Source organism: Taudactylus pleione, unplaced genomic scaffold (assembly GCF_031769625.1).
Source record: "Taudactylus pleione unplaced genomic scaffold, aTauple2 ptg000116l, whole genome shotgun sequence".
Lineage (NCBI taxonomy): Eukaryota > Metazoa > Chordata > Amphibia > Anura > Myobatrachidae > Taudactylus > Taudactylus pleione.
In genome coordinates this window covers 25750491-25761930 of record NW_028284518.1, presented here as the reverse complement: position 1 = coordinate 25761930, position 11440 = coordinate 25750491, and positions in this window count along the sequence as shown.

Below are 11440 nucleotides of genomic sequence, written 5' to 3'. Positions count from 1 at the left end.
GACACCCCTTTTGCTGCCCAGTGCCCTCTATCCCATGCCCCTGAGTACTCACCTCCCGTGGCATAGCCAGCTCCACTTGAATATTTCCATCCCTGTGCTGTGCATGCACAATGCATACAATGCAGAGCAGCACCCAAGTCCACTCATTGGCATCTCGGATGTGATGTATTACGTGACGCTGAAGAGGGAACTCAGGAGCCCCACATGTGTGTGGGGGCCCCAGTCACCTACCACCCTTTAATCAGGTCCTGTTTCAGTCAGCTCTTTATGCCATGGGCTCACGTGTGGCACCATCCTTTGACAATGCACATTTTCCATTGAGCACAACATTTTGTTTGAGAACCCTAATTTACTACAGTATTTCACAAGGTTCATAGATGACCTGTTGCTTATTTGGACAGGTACTAAGAATGAATTCGCAGTGGCTATGCTAAACATCAACACCTTTGATGATGCTAACAATTTACATGACAAAGAAGTATCTAGTAAGGAGATGGACAAAATGATCAAACAATTTTCCATGAGAAGTTACAATACTGGTAAGCAAAGTCCGGATCCAGAACTGTCACTTTGCGAGTCCCCATGTCCCCACTGGCAACCTGCGGCATCAGTGTTCGTTACTTATCTGCAAATGTGACTGGCGATGAACTCCTGGCAGTTTCCGCTGGTCTGCATCATAGGCGCCACCATTTTGGACTGTATCACATGATCCGTTATGTCTAACCAGCTCCCACAAACTCCAGTCACATGTTTCACCCAGGTCATCAGTGTTTATAGTGCCCTATTTAATCCAGGAACTGCTGACAGCTGATGGCTAGTACAACATCTCTTTAGCTGATAGCTAGTACAACATCTCTTTAAGAGGATCAATACCCTTTCTCCTGGTTCAGTTCCTGCTCCAGATTTGCCTTACATCATTCTGCCTCAGTGTGTTCCAGCAAACTTGCTTAAGTTTTAGCTTCACAACATTCTGCCTCAGTGTATACCAGCACACCAGTTTCAGTATTTGATTCATAGAATTCTGCTTCAGTGTGTTCCAGCAAACCAGCTTCAGTATTTGCTTCACATCTGCATCAGTGTATACCAAAACATCTGCTGCAGTATTTGCTTCACATCTGCATCAGTGTATACCAAAACATCTGCTGCAGTATTTGCTTCACAACATTCTGTATCTTTGCATACCAGCACACCTGCTTCACAGCATTGTGCTCCAGTGCAATCCTGCAAACCTGCTTCAGTATTGCTTCACATCATATATCACTGCAGCCTGCTCCATTATTGCTCCAGGATTCAGGGCCTGATTCAGACCCGCTCGCGAGCGCATATCGCTCGCAAGTGGGTCGATGGCCAGGCAGTGTGCACGCGCGGCGTGCACGAGCCCCGGAGCGAGTGAGAAATCACTCGCTCTGGGGCTCGCTACAAGACGGGGCAGCTGTTGATGTTGAGGCGTTCCCGAAGGATGTTGATGTTGAGATGTTGAGGCGTTCCCGAAGGATGTCAGTAGTGAACTTCCTGCTCTATTAGAGCAGGAAATTCACTGGGGTTTGTGGTGGACTAAACCCTACCACAAGGGTCTCGTCACAAGCCTGATGGCCGCAATAATCGCGTCCATCGCCAGGCCACCCGCTAAAGCTGTGGGTGGTCACCCACAGCTTAGCGAACGGCCTGGAGGCCAGGGGAAAACAAAAAACGGCCCGCCCTGATTCAGAGCGAGCGCTTGCAAATAGCGAGCACCTCTGAATCAGGGCCTCAGTTACAGTGTTGCCTGCAGCCTGCTTCAGCTGTGCTCCCAGCACCCAGTTTCAGTATTTCCTGCAGCCTGTTTCATTTGTGCTCCTGGCACACAGTTCCAGTGTATAGCTGTCTTCTCCAATATATTCTACATACTGCTACAGCCACAGGCTAACCTGCTAGCCTGCACCTGTTCTCAATATCTGTCCTATCTATTCTGCAGCATCAGTCTTCTGCTACTACTAGTGGCCTGCATGAGGAATTGCAATATTAAGCCATCCAGCTTCACTCACACTCCAGCAAATACAGCTAGTCCAAAGGGCCCTGACCCTATTAAAAAAAAACTAGTGCTCTGATAAAGCCAAGGCAAGAGTCCTTGCCATACCCAGACCCAAGTCTTTACAATGTAAAACAATGGTCAACAGCTACAACACTTTGAGCCCTTGGGTTATTAAAAAGTGCAAAGAAACCAGGGTGCTATCAAGGAATTAACTGTATCACTTGCAGATATTTGGAAGCTGGAAATTAATGTGTACATCCCCATTTGGGATAGAAAGCAAGTGTTTTTCATTAAATTAAATGCGCTAGATGTATTTGGGGTGCATAAACGTGCATGTAAGTTGATTTTTAATGCACTTTTAAAAAATTGTTAAAAAACACCTGTAACTTCCACCTTCAAACTTAAAACCAGCTGTTCCTCCAATACAGCACCCCCATATACCTGTCCCACATCATTTAGTCCACTCTTCTGCATTTTGCAGAATATCACCCCAAATATGACATGTAATTATTGGCCAAATTAAGCAAATTAAAAATTTCTGATTGCCTAATTAATCATTGTGGAGGTTGCCCCAGGGGTTCGGAACCTAGTCCCGACATTTTTTCTTTAAAATACGGATTTTTTAAAAACTTTTCACCTACTCAGGGGCTGAAAGAAAAAAGCTGCATCATATCCCATTGAAAGTTAACACGGTTAAAATTGTACAGCTAATTGGATAGAAAAATCTCCCAGCCAGCCATGCTAAGTTCTGCTTATCCACATTACCCTCTGAAGATGGGTTAACATGGCTAATTGAATATGCCCCTTATACCCCTTTTACACCGAGCTAAAAACCGGGTTATTGCAGGGTTAACCCGGGCAGCTCCCTGGGGTAAAAGGGGAGAGGGTTGGATCGCCGGGTCGAGTGACCCGGCAATAAAACCCACATAAATAGCAGGGTTTAACATGGGCGTAGCCCGTGAAACCCTGCTGTGAGAACAGCGCACTCAGGGTCATGATGACCTGGATTGCGCGGCTAGCCGGCCGATTGGTCCTGCTTCAGTGGCGCTTGGAGATGACGTCATCTCCAAGTGTCCACTTTCACGCCGGGAAAGCCGGGTCTATGCAGACCCGAGTCCGGTGTGAGCGGCGCCGGCTAAATTCTGGGTCTGATCCGGATAGAAACTCTGTTCCAACTCTGGGTCAGACCCTGAATTTTGGTGGAAAAGGGGTATTAATCTCTTGTTATGTATAACATGCATATTTATCAATATTATTTTTACCAAAATAATGTGAAAATGGGTGTTTCCACACCCTTTTCACATTATTTTAGTATCACTTAGATATATTAAAAGGGCTTTAGAGCAACTTTTGTAAAAAATTACTCCAAGCCCTTAAATTCTCATTCTTTTAGTAAGCAGATTGCATTTCCCATACTTTTAATAGGAATGTGATCTATTCAAATTTTCTAAAATAAAAGAATGAAAAAAAAAGCAGGGGGTTGACTGCGATAATACCACCACCTGGAGATGGCATTATTGGGGCTTTCCCCCATTTCACAGACTCCTGCTCTGCTATGACAGGCAGAGCAGAGCCAGGAGCTAGCGCCTGTGATCAGCCTTGTGTGTATAAATAGACAAACATAACAAAGTGGAAGCTGGCAATTTGGCAATACTCTTCCGGTGCATGAAAGGGAGGGGTCATACTAAACAAAAAAACATGCTGATTCCTATAGTGCTAATTGGAGGTCCCAGGGGTGACTCCCAGGTTAGCTGGCTCTCAACCTGGATGTATTTTTTTTTGACCAGGTAGCAAATTCCAAAGTAGTTGTTCCATGCATTAGCAGGTCTTGTCACCTGGAAAAATGCCTGTCACTTGGATTCTATGGATGAGGATGGATGGCGCTTTTTTTTTGCATTGTATTCCAATAGTCACATTTTTTAATATGGCAAAAAAGAGATGTAGCTTGTGTCTTATACAATTTATTATGCACACTACTCCCCTATGGGGAACAATGGGAGAGATTCCGAGGTAAGCATGTTCATTTCTTTTTAGTATATATTCATATTTATTAAAACACAATATGGTTCTACATGATTAAGCATTATCCACTTCGGTGTACCTAAGTCACACTTTTGTATTTATTGTTCCAACTTAACACAATACTACTGCTTGTCATGTTAGTAACAATTCTAAATTCAAATTTTTATCTTGGAATAACATTTGAGTCTCAACTAGTGACATGAGTGCTTAAAATGCATCTAAAATTGTTTTCATGTTATTAAATTCCCTAAAGCTTCTGGGGGTTAGGTGACCCCCATACCCCCGGCCATCTGTTTATCATTTCTATTTCAGTGTGTGGGTGGTTCATTGTTGCCATATTGATGTTTAGCCATGCTCTCACATTTTCTTAAATTATGTTTACAAGGTATTTGAGTCCCAAATTTGCCCTCGGCCCCCATCAACCCTAGTTACACCTCTGCTCTGATAGTACAACATTCTGGGAGGCAAAATCAGTAGGTGATGTCTGCGGACAGAGCTACATCACAGCCAGGGGGTTGAGGGTGTCGTGGGATGCGGACAGCAGGACAAAATCCATTCTGCGCATGTGCAGGACTAATTTCCTATTTAAAATGCTGGGGAACGGAGCAGGATGGCTGGGTTGCATTTAATGCGACTGTGTCAATGAAAACTCATCTGGAGCCAGTTGAGTGGTTAAAAAGTATACTTTAAGGAGCAATAAAAATACACTACCCAACGTTTAAATATTATCAGTGATACAAATGTATATTATTATGAAGCAATGCAATATACTAATCATTTTCTGAATATATTCTGTCCATGTTTTTTGATTAACCAAAATCTGTATTTAGTGAAAGGAAGGAGTAGAGAGCCGATTTAGTCAAATGGATGCTTGTGATGCCACATATCGCCTGCCTAATTACAGAGAACCATACGGAATTCAGTCAGAAACACATAGGTGATGTGGCTGTTTAAATTACCATTTTGTATACATCTTTGTATAAATATTAATTGTATGCAAAATAATTTGTGTCCAGCATTGGCCCCTGTAATTAGACAAGGAGATACATTGAGGACAATGATTTTTCACAACTGATTCTTCCAAAGCAAAAAGCAGCTGAGTTTTATGCCAACATGTTGTGCCAGTCCTCCTACTAGGCATGTGTTATGGCAAATCTTGCCAATAAAATGAATTCACAATAAAATATGTACATTTACTTGAAAAATAATACATACTGTATTTACTACCAAAGTTTTAACTTTGACCACTTTATTTATACATGCTACATTTGATAAGTGACGTTAATGGCTCTATATGCTGACCTTTTCTAGTATACTTCTAATGAAACATAAAGAGGATTGGCTGACATACGCTGTTTACATTTACCATCAGCTATAAATACTGTTCCATTATTTGAACTCGGCAATGTATAAACATTAAGTTCTGAATAATGTGTTTTCATATTCTTGGGGACCTCTATTATCAGCGTGTGTTAAAAGTGATAAGATGACTTGCCAGGGAACATGAGGTCAGTACAGTATGTCTGTTCAGGGGAAGCACATTTCTTATTCCAACCGAAGGGAACCTAATGTTCTGCAATTGCTAAATAATGGATATTGAGTAATCTCAGCCAATTCTCGCTGCAACCACAGTGTAAATTGAAATAAACGGCAATTTATTTGTACACTCATTTTATACTTCACTTTTTACAATTATTGTAATCTCTGCAAAATTGAAAATGCTATCTTTTTTTATTTTCTGACATTGAAATATACAGACATGAAAGACTAATTATCGACCCATTTCTAGCTTGGCTACATTTCAGAAAAGCAAAAGCTATAGCTATAATTAGTTCATGAATAAATACAAAATTAACCTAAACACTTATCGGATAATATAATTACTTATTTATTTAATGTTAATTGTAAATTAAAATCTGCACACTTTTATATTAGTGGATTCCTGCTCATTGCTCAAGGGTACATCTTTGACAGATGTGCCATTCAAAAATCATTACAGGCAAAAGATACCATGCATGTTGGGAATGAGGCTATTATGGAGCCCAGATCCGGAGATATAATGAAAATTGCATGTTATTATCAGCTTTGTAATGTCCAATCATATGCTACCATGACATACTGTTTGCCAATAAATACAATAACATAGAATTTGGGCGCATATATAGTATGTTTTATAAAAATTTAATTATTAGAATTATTCAGCAATTTAGTAATTACTTCTCTGCTGCTCCTACAGAGTAAATCTGTAGTACTCTAGATATAGACAAAAACCACTGTTAACCAAACAACAAGGAGCACAGATAGATCTCAAAAAAGTATCAAGCAATTTTTAATATAGAATATATCCATCAACATATTAAATACACAGATTAGATTAAATTGCACAGAAACATTACTGCACAATAATTAAAGGAATAATGCAACTTCAAAAATAGTTGATAAAATATGTGCTAATAATGAATGAACTTCATTTAATTAAAACCCAATTTTGGGAGCAGCTAGTTAGTATCCTTTTAGGACCAAAATAATGGTCTATAGCCTTTAGGACAAATAGTTCTTTTTCATTTTTTCAAAGAAGAGAATTAATCTCACCAACTATAATACAACTCCACTTTTCCGTATTAGGTGACCTTTAAATCAGTCCAGATTAGCAGCCCATATGTAACAAGAAATGTTAAAATCCTGAGTTTTTTCAAGAGAAAATGTCACAATCTCCTGATTACTTTCTTACCACTGCCGGTTGTTGAAAGCAATAAGGGCTCTGCTTAATCAGTCTCCATGGGGCCCATGCAATGCAGGTTGCTGTTTTTATACGCAGTAAGAATTCTGCTTACACAGCTTCACTGTCCTTGCTAGCAGGCTAGCGGTGGAGAGAATGGCACACTTCACAAGAGGCAATGTGGTGAGAGCTCACGCTGATCGGCTGTTGGTCAGAGAAAGAACTTGGGTGGTCCAGCGGTATAGCGGTTAAAGGCAGCTGCTCTGAAACGGAGTATCCTCCCTGTTAATATGGCTCAATAAGGCATCAATGCTAATTAATGCTTTGTTCTCTCTTCACAGGTACAGTTTTTTGCATATAAGGAAAATACTGTCTTCATTTGCATGTACTGTAGCCAGTGGCATATCTATAATGGGTGCAGTGTGTGCGGGGCACATGGACCCCCCGGTCCAGGGGTCCCCACACCGCACCCATATTTTTTTTTAAACGTAACTGTCCGAGGTCCCGCATCGGGTGTCACTGATGCTCAGAACACCGGAAAAATGGCCGCCGCTGTCATTTTCCGGTGTTCTGCACATGTGCAGTAGACTCCGGGCACTAGCGTGTGCCCGGAGTCTACTGCGCATGCACAGAACGCTGGAAAATGGCCGCCGCAGCAATTTTCCCAGTGTTCTGCGCATGCGCAGTAGACTCCGGGCACACTCTAGTGCCCGGAGTCTACTAATGCTCCAGTGGCTGGCCAGCCGCGTCAGTCGGCTGCCAGCCAACAGGGAGAGAGGAGGGGCACGAGGAGTGCACACGGGCCCCCTCCTCTCTTAAAACGCCCCTGACTGTAGCTAACAAATATGAGGCAAAGCTAGATTGTACTCACTTCCCAACTCCCAATTCTGACTGCACATTTCAACACTCCTACGATATGGTTTTTGTCAAAATGCAAAAAGCAATGCTTTCATTGAGCACACCTATATAGGATGATTGTAGGAAAGCATGTTTGAGGACATTTGGAAGACATTTGGTAAGCTATCTTACTAAGATTGCTTTACTACATGTGGTTTCTGCTAAATATCTTCTTTTTTATTAGCAATACTGTAGCTGTTTATTGGTTCATCCTTATTTGTGAATTGACTGCCAAATGAGATTTGAGAGAAATGCATGAAAATGTGGGGAGACCTTCCTGGATCCCCCAAAATGGATAATTTCATTAGCAGGACCATATAGGAGGCTGTTTGTGGGTATTAGGAAGGTACTGTAGGTTTTTAAATGGTGTCAAATGGTTTGTGGGGGGGGGTTTAATGCAAGAAAATTATAAAAAACAGACACTTTTTGTTTAATCTCAAATTAATTAAATGAAAAATGCAAAAAAAAAGTAGGAAAAAGGGTGATTTGGGGGTACTTTGAAGGCACCTTGAAAAAAAATATTTTTATAACTTAAAAATTATTGTAATTAGTTTGGGGTACCTAAACTAACAAAAAAGTTGATTTTGGGGTAATTTGAGAACAGCTTTTTTTATCCCAAAAAATTATATGTAATTATTGGACTAATTAAGTTAATTGGAAATTTCCAAATGCCTAATTTGTCATTAGGGGGTGTCCAAGGGGTTCAGCATAGTGTCCCAACACTTTAACCTTAAAATAAATATTTTCCTTTCCATCTCTCACCCTCTGGGAGGTGTGAGTGGAAAGTTGCGAATTCAGTCTGACTGATTCAGTGCAAGTTACTAATTGTATTGCAAAATTAATTCACTATGGGAATTTGAAGTGAAAATAGCAACTCACACCTCGCAATTCGCACCTAATAGGATTGACCCCTTTATATCAACAGTTGCTGTAATTCTCTTTTTTTTCTTTCACACTTATTTTACATATACAGTAAGTAGCTACATTTGACGGGTAATATCAAGAAAATAGTGTCCCACAATGGCACACTGCCAAGTTATCACTTTCAACAAATCACCACAGTTCAAGTCAAAGATAAATCAACAGTCTCTTGCACCAATTCACAATCTTCACAGGAAATATAAATTAGTAATCTTATTATTTTCTTGTGCAATGTAGATTTTTACCGAAGTAAGCAATCTTCAAACAATGTTCAACTTTCAAAAAGAAGTGAAAACAACAGAGAAAATAGTGCAATATTGCCATATATGGGATAAAAGGATTTATTGATACATTGCATTCATATCAAATAAAATATAAACAGCATATACAGTATCACCATATCCAAGGTGAAATTTCATGGAGCCACCAACAGTTAGGATTGCGGCCGATTATCCTTCCACACGGTTCTCTAGAGTTGGAGTCACTAAGTCCCGGAAACCTGTGTCCCCACTCCTGGTTAGGTAAGCTGGCATCCCGCCAGCGTTAACCCAAGAGTATCCTTTGCTCAACGTGTTTCATACTTCCTTAGTCCTTCATCAGTAGCATAAGGATAATGTCCCCTGGACCCCCTATAAATACACCTACCAATTACAACTGTCCCATGTGCTCTCTCCTTCCGCCTCCATCCGATGACGGAAGAGTTTCACCGGACATGACACCATGCGTTCCAGCATAACCCTAACCTCTCCTGAGGGGTGCCTAAACCTAACCCCCCCTCCCCACACCCTAACCCTAACCCTCCTGGGGGGGTGCCTAACCCTAACCTCACCCTGGAGGTGCCTGACCCTAACCCCTTTCCCCTAGCCTAACCCTAACCCTCCCAGGGGGGCATCGGGTTTTCAGCATGGGGCTGATGATAGGCATCAGTATTTAGACGCCTCTCATGCTCGGATTTCACTGTCAGGAAGCTGGCGGTCGGCAATTTGACTGCCGGCTTCCTGACTACATACCCGCCAGACATAACGTCATGTGTCCCAACATAAACGGAGCACACCTCTTACGTCCGCACCCACAGCCAGTAATACACAAGCCAATATCCTGTACTCCCAATCACCTCCTCAACCGGAAATACGTCATCGGGAATGTTGTATGCATTCCATTAAGAACTCTGATTGTTCTCTGGATCCATAATACTTCCTTTAACAAATTCCAGGATACAAGATCGATAAATAATAATTGCTGGTCATCAATAATAGGATATTTTTCCATCCATGTTCCTTTATTATATTTCCAGACATTGACTCTCTCCAATTTTATTCAGGTAGGGTAAGGGTCCATAAGAGTCCAATCACATCTAAAAGAATAAATGGATATTAAAAAATATATTACTAAAACATACATTAAAATGATTAAAAATACCAAGAGATCATGAAAAACCAAAGAATATGAGTAAAAACTAGGAAATAAAACCAGAAAATACAAGAGGCTCCTTAAAACTTTTGTCTTATAATAAAAACCATTTTACTTCAAAATCACCATTTAAACCTTTAAACCATGGGGGACTAGAGTTTTAAGTTTATATATACACTTTATCTCATATTGAGCGAGCCCAAGTTCTATAACTTTGTCATGCCAGTTTATTTGCTGTATCCCCCAAAAGGCTTTTATGTAGCATGGACTTGAGTTGTGTATCTGCTTAAAATAAGCAGAGACAGTGTGTGTTGAAAGACCCTTCTTAATATAATAAAGGTACTCAGATAGTCTGATTTTCAAATTTTACTCGTCTTCCCGATATATAACAGCCCACCTTAATACTCTAGGGCATATGTAATATTCTTTGAAATTAAAATAAAATTTTCCAGTGTTTCCTATCACATTATTTTTCTCTAACATATTTTTTCTCCACTTCTAAAAACTCTCATTTTAGTAAATATTCCCCTAGGTTTGGGTTACTAGTTGTCTTTTACCTGCTGTGTGAGAGGTTCCTCTGGATGTCTAGTGACTGCTATTCATGCTGGATTGTGTCCTGTGGGCTCCTGGTGTCCCTGCATTGACCGTGCTATCTGGTAAACCTGCTCAGTACTCTTCATAGCATTCAGCTCATGTACTATTTGGAAAACCTGCTCAGTAATGCTCACAGCATTCAGCTCCTGTGCTATCTGGAAAACCTGCTCAAGTATCACCACCTGTTTCTGGGTAGTTATACATTGCCTGGTATCATCCGTGTTATTGCAATCCTGGACTTTCATATTATTGACTGAACTATCTGTTTGCTCATTCCTGGACTATTTCCATTGCAGGTTAATTTGTATATTGTTATTCAGCCCACTGCATTCCTGCAAGTCTGTTGTTCCTGATATTTCATTCATGCACCAGACTGTTGTGTTGTTGGAAAATAAACATAATTAACAAGTAAGTCTCCTTTTCAATTGATGTTTGCATCTCCTAAGTGTAATCGTGACCTCTACAAGCCTAACATACTTAACAGAATTGCTTGCTTTCATATTCTCTGCCAGCTCCTGTAATTACTTTACCACTAGTTTGGTTATGGTTATGACTTTGTTTACAGTAAGCCATTTTCTGAACTTACTTTGTTTGTTACACTTTCAAAGGGTTTCAGTAGCTTGTATAAAAATGAAAGGCTATGTCATGACTAGATGTGCAACTCCTATTCAATGTTCCTCCAAGTTGCTGAAACGTTTAAAGTGGGGAATTTTTTTTCTCTTTAGTTGATGGTATGGCAGCTCTTAATTTTTCCAGGTGGTGTAATAATTTTCTACATGTCGTTGCCGAAAAAGGCCTGAAATTTTACATGCCACTGACTGCATCTCCTGCACAGGCTAATCTCTTTAAAGAAATTCTGAACCTTA